This window comes from Echinops telfairi, unplaced genomic scaffold (assembly GCF_000313985.2).
Source record: "Echinops telfairi isolate 266 unplaced genomic scaffold, ASM31398v2 ScPeMD7_7467;HRSCAF=8505_1, whole genome shotgun sequence".
Lineage (NCBI taxonomy): Eukaryota > Metazoa > Chordata > Mammalia > Afrosoricida > Tenrecidae > Echinops > Echinops telfairi.
Genome location: NW_022111368.1, coordinates 30,577,681 through 30,585,852, shown reverse-complemented (window position 1 = coordinate 30,585,852; position 8,172 = coordinate 30,577,681). Strand labels below are relative to the sequence as shown.

Below are 8,172 nucleotides of genomic sequence, written 5' to 3'. Positions count from 1 at the left end.
CACTGTGGTAGTGACATAATCTGGTGTCAATTTGAGGATTCAGAGTGTAGGGGTAGAGTCCAGCCCCTAAGGAGATAAATTACTTGCTGGAGGCAGGACACATACTTACTCCCTGCAAGACATCCCTGTGGAGAAGAAACATGTTGAGAGGCTGATGGAGTCAGAGCTCTGGAGCCAGAGAAACCACATGGAGACCCCTGCCAGCACTGAAATGCTTACACCACCATTGGATCCACAAGACTTCCGCCCTCTGGCCTGTGATCTTCCTGCATTCGGCATCCTTGCATGTGTTTCGTGCATCTGAAGAAGACTTTATAGATTGGCATTGGACAGATGGGCTAATATCAACCTTATGGACTTGATCTGGACTGGGCTGGGATGTTTTCTCAATACTCAACTGCTCTTGTAAATAAAGCTCTTTCTTATACACATGTGAGTATCTATGGATTTGTTTCACATACACACACCCTTGTCCTCAAAGTAACCTCCTCCCTTTTCAATTCCCTAAAGAGGTCTTAAGCAGCAGATTTAGCCACCATAATGTGTCTTTTGATTTCTTGATTGCTGCTTCCATGAGCATTGACTGTGAATTGAAGCAAGACAAAATTCTGGCAATTTCAGCCTTTTCTCAATTTATCATGTGATGTTACCTATTGGTACAATTGTGAAGATTTTGGTTTTCTTTACATTGAATTATAATCCATACTGAAGGCTGAAATCCTCAATCTTTATAAGCAAGTATTTCAAGACGTCCTCATTTTCAACAAGAAGAATGGTGTTAGCTGCACATCGCAGGCACTTAATCGGGCTTCCTTCATTCCTGATGCTGTGTTCTTCTTCACCTAGGCCAGCTTCTCTGATGATTTGCTCAGCATAAACATTGAATGAGTATGCTGCGAGAGCACAACTCTGACACACACCTTTCCGGCCTCCTAACGATGCAGTATTCCCTTGTTCTGTTCACACAACTGCCTCTTGATCAGTGTACGGGTTCTGCATGAACACAAATAGGTGCTCTGGAATTCTGATTCTTCTCAAGGCTGTCCAAAGTTTATTATGGTCGACACAGTTGAATACCTTGGTATAGTCCATAAAACACAAGTAAATATCATTCTGTCTTCCTCTGTTTGGAGCCAAGATCCATCTGATAACAGCAGTGATATCCCTTGTGCCAAGTTCTTTTCTGAATCCAGCCTGATTCTCTAGAGGCTCCATGTCAGTGTACTGCTGCAACCATTATTGGATGCTCTTCAGCATAATTTTACGTGCATGTATATTATTAATATTGCTTTATAATTTGCACATTCTGTCAGTACTCATTTCCCTGGAATAAGTACAAATATAGATTTCTTCCAGTCAGTTGGCCAGGTAGCTCTCTTACAAATTCCTTGGCATCGATGAGTGAGTGCTTCCGGTGCTTCAGTGGCTCGTCAAAACAGTTCCATTGCTATTCTGTCAATACCTGAAGTCTCGTTTGGGGCTAATGCATCCAGTGCCGTGTGAAGTTCTTCCTTTGGTACCAGTGGTTCTTGGTCAAATGTTACCTCTTGAAGTGGCGGAATGTGATCTACTTCTTATTGGTACGGTGACTGTGTATTCTTTGCATCTTCTTTCGATGCTTTCTGCATCATTCAACATTTTGCCCACAGAATCTTTCAATATTGCAGCTTGAGGCTTGCATTTTTTTCATTAATGCTTCCAGTTTAAGATATGCTTGATTTCATCATTTCTCCCATTGGCTTTAGCAAGTTTTTGAGTCCTTTCAGACATTCACTTTGATCTTTTCTGACTTGTTGTTTCCTCTATGTACATTGTTCTTGATACCGTCACAGTTTAGCAAGCCTTATATCATTAGTGTTCAAAGTGTCAAATCTGTTCTTGAGATGTTCTCAGACTTCAAGTGGTGCAGACTCAGGTCGTATTGTGACTCACGTGGACTTGCTTGAATTTCCTTCAGCTTCAAGATGGACCTATGTATAAGCAATTGATGTCTGTTCCACAGTCACCCCTGGTCTTGTTTTAGTTACTAATACTGAGCTTTTCCATCTTCAATTCCCCTAGATGTAGTCCATTTGATTTCTGTGTACTCCATCTGGAAAAATCCATCTGTATAGTCACCATTTGTATTGTTGACAAGAGGTATTGTCGGTGAAGAAGTTGTTGGTCTTGCAGAATTCTGTCATGTGATATCCAGCTTGGTTTCTACCTCCAAGGCCATATTTTCTAGTTACTGTTCCTTCCTCCCCCACCCAACTTTTCCATTCTAATTACCAATAATTTCCCATGCATTTTAATTGGATGTTTGATCAATTTCTGACTGAAGACATTGGTAGAATTCTTCAATTTCTATATCGCTAACTTTAGAGCATACATTTGAGTAATAGTTGTATTGACTGGATTTCCTTATGCCTATGTAAATATTATTCTCTCACAGACAGCATCTATTTTGAACTTTAAGATAAACCTTGAAATGCCCGTTTTGATAATGAATATGATGGCATTCCTCCTGAATCTGTTATTCTGAGCATAATAAACCATACAGGTTTCTGAGTTAAAATAGCCAATACAATCCATTTCAGCTCTCAAGGACTCAGGAAATTGATCTTTTTGCATTCTATTCCATTTTTGACAGCTTCTGTCTTTCCTAAAGAAGCCCTAGCAGTGCAATGCTTTTGCATCAGGCAGCCATTCCAACCCAGCAGCAGTTCTTCAGGAGAAAGACAAGCCTTTCGCTTCCCATAAAGAGGTACAGTCTCAGACATCCACCAGATAGAAATCCCTTCTATCTTGTCCTGTAGGGTCACTATGAGTCAGAATTGACTCAATAAGAGTGAGTTTGGATTTAGTCCAATTTTCCTAGATTCATACTATGTACATTCCAAGTGCCAAGAATAAATAGACGCTTTCAGTTGTTTCTTCTCATTTTTACTGGTGCTCTCTCAGCAAATGAAGTTCTTGAAGACGGGCTCACCTTCCGGCACGGTATCTGACAATGTTATGCTTCGATTCATGAGGTTTTCAATATCCGACGACATTCTGCTGCTGTCTAAGGATCTAGTTGCTCAGACGTGGGCAGCCTACTCCTTTTCGCAGTCCGTTCTTACTCCGGAAACTCTGCTGAAGCCTGTTCACAATGGGTGCTTCTGCTGGACAAACCAGTGACATAGCTTCCAGCACCACAGCATTGCATTAGCTACCACAGTAGGACGCACTGCCAGATAAGAGGTGGTAGAGGTGCAATAGCATTGTGGGAAAGCTTGAAGCATTGTGAGAATGACCAGAATGTGCCCAGAGACATGACATGGGCACATGCAGTTGAGAAAATGATGCTTCTCAATTCGCTTGACCCAGGATTTCCACAAACCTTCCACTTACAAATGGACCTAGGGTCTGTGAGGTGCAATAAAGCAAACAGCAAATAAATCAGAGTGTGCCTATACAGTAAAGTCTGATTATTTGGATTTCATTTCTCTCATTAGGAAGAAATGAAACCACATTTTCCCTTGGGGGTGGCAATAATGAAGGTTATGCAGTTATTATCTTTAATGAAATGCAAATTATTCCAATCCGACAAAATAAATTGGATACTATGGTCACTTAAATGTGTAAGTTTTTTGACTAAGGACCAATTCAAACCACCAATAAAAGCATTAAGCAAGGTAGCCCCTCAGCCATAACCCTTTAACTGCCCTACAGGGCGACATAGAATGAGATAGTGGGTACAATTATTCAGAGACCTAAGGCTCTTCCTTCATAGACAGCACGATACTGTTCTGTTTATCCAAAATAAATGATGATATAATGAAGGCTTTATTAAATGCCTTAAGGAAGACAGACTAGGGCTGATGGTGTTTCCTTGATTTACCAATTTAATAACCTAAATGAAATTATGCTGGAACAACTGTAATCTGTGATAATAAATCTTCCCCGGTCCCTCTGATGGCTGCATTGTCTCTCAATGCATATAAATCACTGCCACCTGGAGTCACTGCTTCATTATCGCAATCTTTTGATTCACAATTGGTAGGTAGGGTTCCGAGCTAAATGTCTCCTCTGTATTTGCCGCTTCTCAGGTGGCTCGTGCCTTGTATGTGGTTAATTGTTATCTGTGTTTAATTGTTGCCATTGTCAGTTGCGTTGGAGTGGATTCTGACCTCTCGCCGGTGATCCCTGGGGTGCAGAGTAGAACTCGGCTCCACGTTGCTTTTCAAGACGGGGACCTTTCAGAGGATGACCGCCGCCGGGCTGGCCTTCTGAGTCACCTTTTGGGGGGTTACCACCTTTCAGCTAGAAGTCAAGTGCTCCATCCTTTGGGGCTCTTTGCTGAGTGGCCTTTAGGAAAAGAGAGCGGACATGGCAGCACGGTCACCGAGGCAGGCCCCAGGCCGGTAGAAGATGCAGCTGGATACGCCAGGGGTTGCTTCCTGTCGTGGCTGCTTGGAGCCGGCTCACGGGTCGCCAAGACCCCAAATTGAGCAGTTCATCGCATCCGGGTGACCGCGTCCCGTGGCTTTGCTGCTATAAAAAGTGAACATATTGCTGTGGGAATTATTTTGATGACCATGAGAAAAAGAGAAAGGGAAAATCGAGAGGCTCATGAATGCTTGAAGAAGGCGAAAAGAGGTGATGGGTCTGAAGGCCTAGGTCTACAATAAGCAGTGTCATGCTGAGACAGTGCGGAGGGATGGCGCTTTCCAATCCCTCTGACTGCTCTCAACCTTCATTTTTAAAATCCAGTGTGGATACTCGTATTTACAGTTTTAGAAAAAAGGGAACGCGGGCTCAGAAAAGTTAGGTGAACATTCAAGGGCACATTTCTCTTAAAAGGTGGACCGACTTTCAAAGCCTGCCTGATGTCCATGCCCGGGTGTTCCGCCACAGGGAGCACAGGCCCTCACTCAGGTTTCTGTTTGCCTTAATATGTCTGTCCTATTCGCCATGTGACGGACGGAATTGTATCTCTCTAGAACAAAACAAAACGCTGAAGTCTAATTCTTCCACCTGTTAATATTACCTTGTTCGGGAAATCCATTCTTGTTTTCAGTTACATTAAACGTGGTCAGACTAGAGCAGGGTGGGTCCCGATCCTCATGTTTTCCAGGGGACATCTTTTAAAAGAGAGCAGACCGGAGAACAGGTCACACCCAACACAGAGGCCATGAGCAGACGCGTGTAGAAGCAGCAGATACAGGATGCCAGGGACTGGTGGCAGCGCCTCGAGGCTGGGAGGCAGGCATGGAGCAGCGGCCGCTCAATGCCCTCAGAAGAAGCCCACACTGCTGAAGCCCCGAACCCAGATTTCTAGTCTCTGGAACGGTGAGGCAATCATTTCTGTTCTCTAAGTAATAAAATCTAGGACAAGTTAAAAATGGGTAAAAAGAAAAACAAGGATTAGATGTTAAATTTAAACCAAACTGTAACCATGGGGTGGGAGGAGGTGGGGGGAGAAGGGGGAGAAATGATCCACAGTGATCCACCTACAATCCACCCTTACCTCCACCCCCACCCAGGGGGACGAACAACAGAAACATCAGTGAAGAGAGACAGCGGACGGTGTAAAATATGAAAATAAAAGAAATTTCTAAATTATCAAGGGTTCACAGGGGTGGGAGGGTGGGCAAGGGAGAGAAAAAAGAGGAGCTGATACCAAGGGCTCAAGTAGAAAGAAAATGTTTTGGAAATGATGATGGCAGATATGTACAAATATGCTAGAAAGAATTGATGTGTGGATTGTTACAAGAACTATAAGAACCCCCAATAAAATGATTTATTTAAAAAATAAATAAAATCAACTTGATTTTTCAACCAAATAAATAAATAAGCAAGCCAGACTGTATCTTCAGTAACCCACTTTCCAACTCAACTGGTCTGCAGACAAGACAGGAGTTCTGGGTGCCTAGTGTCTGTGCAGTACGGGCTGCAAATTGCAACGGCAGCAGTTCAAAAGCTGCTCTGTGGGAGAAAGAAAGAACTTCCTACTTCCTACAAGAGTTACAGTTGGGGTGGGTGGTACAATGGGGGCGTGGGGAGCGGTTAAAAGAGAGACAATGTCAAGGAGTTCAGGAAGGAAAAGAATGTTTAGAAACTGTGGTAGCAATTGTACAATTCTGCTGGAGGTGATTGAACTATGGAATGATATGATATTTGTATTTACTCCCAATTAATAATAAATAAAAAGACCTACCTCCCCAAAATTTCTAAATTAAGACATTTTAAAATGTGAAAAACAGTGCTCGCTTCGGCAGCACATATACTAAAAAAAAAATTGGAACGATACAGAGAAGATTAGCATGGCCCCTGCGCAAGGATGACACGCAAATTCGTGAAGCGTTCCATGTTTTAAAAAATGTGAAAAACAGACAAACAAAAAAGAGCTACAGTCTCAGAAATTCACAGGGGCAGTTGTAACCTCTTCTAAAGGGTCACTGTGAGTCAGCAAGGACTTGATGGCAGTGCATTTGATAGTTGTGTTTGTAGGTGGTTGTCCACATCCCTGTGTTCAGAGGGAGTTCAGAGGCGGCTTAATCCACCTGGGGACTATGCACGTGAATCCGGGGCTTTCACTGTCCTCCTTAGCCTTTGCAAACTGCGTTCAACTTTACATTAACACATATTTTTGTTGATCTATACAAATCTAAATTTAAATTCTATCATAGTATTTAAGTTCATTTAAATTCTGTGACAGTGCTTCATCGTATGAAAATGCTGATACTTGATTAAGGATTGTCTTCCTCCTGGTGTGGTTTCTTAGGTGTCGTGGGTCATCTCTAACTCACAGAGCTCCCAGACACACAGAAGGACGAATGCTTGCTGGCTCCTGTGCCATCCTCACTACATTCTAGTTCATTGTTGCAACGCCAGTGTTCGTTCAAAAGAGGCTCCCCTTACATTTATTAAACATGATATCCTGAGGCTTGGTCCCTCTGGGTGACGTCTGTAAAATAAAGGAGGGCACGTCTTGCTGTCCTTTCTTCGAAGAGGCACTCTGGCTGGCTGGCTTTCTCCAGGTCTGATTGGTTTGTTCCTTCTGTCGAACATTTGCAAAGTTTCCAGTATGTTGTGATGACGAAGCTTACTTAGTCTACCTGCATCAGGGGCCTTGGCCTATGTCTGGAATTGCTGGATGATTACCCTTGGGGCTCCAGTTATTAAGAAACTACTCTCCAAAGCAGTTGAATCAAGTTGTACTATTAGCAGAGTTTGACAATTCCTGTTCTCTTTTATCCTGACAAATAGAAATACATCAGCCTATTCAAGTTTGGTCATGTTAAGGAATATCAAATGGAAACTCGGTGTTGCTTAAAGTTTATTTGCCTGTAAAAACCCTGGTGTCGTGGGTGATGCAATGATCTCTAATCACAAGAGGAGCAGCTTGAACCCAGCAGTGGCTCTGCAGGAAAGGATGAGGGTGTGTGCTATCATCTTAAGTAAAGCTTAAGTAAAGCTCAGCACCCCACGGCCACTCTACGCTGCCCTGCAGTGTCACTCCGAGTCAGAATGGACTCAGTGGCCCTGGATCGTATCCCCACGTGATAATCTTGTTCTCCTTTAGAAGCCTTCTTGCTCATAAATGTGCCCCTTTCTTTTCACTGTGTTGTTGGCCTTGTGTTTTTCAGATTTAAAATGTTTTCTCATTGTGTCTCTTTAAAAAACCAAAACTTTAAAAAGGACCTGGTAACACCATTAAATGACATGAATCTTCATAGAGGAAGCTTGATCGCCCAATACCACCAGCTACTGGTTACCCTACCCTTAGAGGAACTTTCCTGATTTATTTTTGTTTCTGCATTCAAAATCCTGGGTCCAATAAAAGTTAAAAATATTTTTTTAAAAAGACCCTTATTGTACTAAGGAATACTTAATGATATATGCTTTTTGTGTCTTATTGGGGAGTCCTTTCCTCCTCCTAGATAACATGAAACCTTTTTTATTTTCTAGTATTTTTGGATCTGTTGTGATGTCTCCTTCTCCATCTCTGACTCTAGATGTCTGCAGCTTCTCTTTCTTTTCCTCTGTCAAGCTTGTTCACCTTTCAAGGAACCTACTTCCTGCCTTGTTGGCTGTTCCCACGGGTTTTCTATCTGCCAGTGCGTTCGTTTCTGCTCTCGTCTTGGGTGTCTTTTCCTGTGCTGCCGGTCGGGTTCTGTTGCTGCCCTGCTCTCGTTGTTGGAG

The 8,172-nt window shown here is 42.8% G+C and overlaps 1 pseudogene; it reads left to right on the top strand.

The window, feature by feature from the left end:
- Window positions 1-6,229: 6,229 nt before the first annotated feature.
- LOC115873269 lies at window positions 6,230-6,342 on the top strand (annotated as a pseudogene).
- Window positions 6,343-8,172: the final 1,830 nt, after the last annotated feature.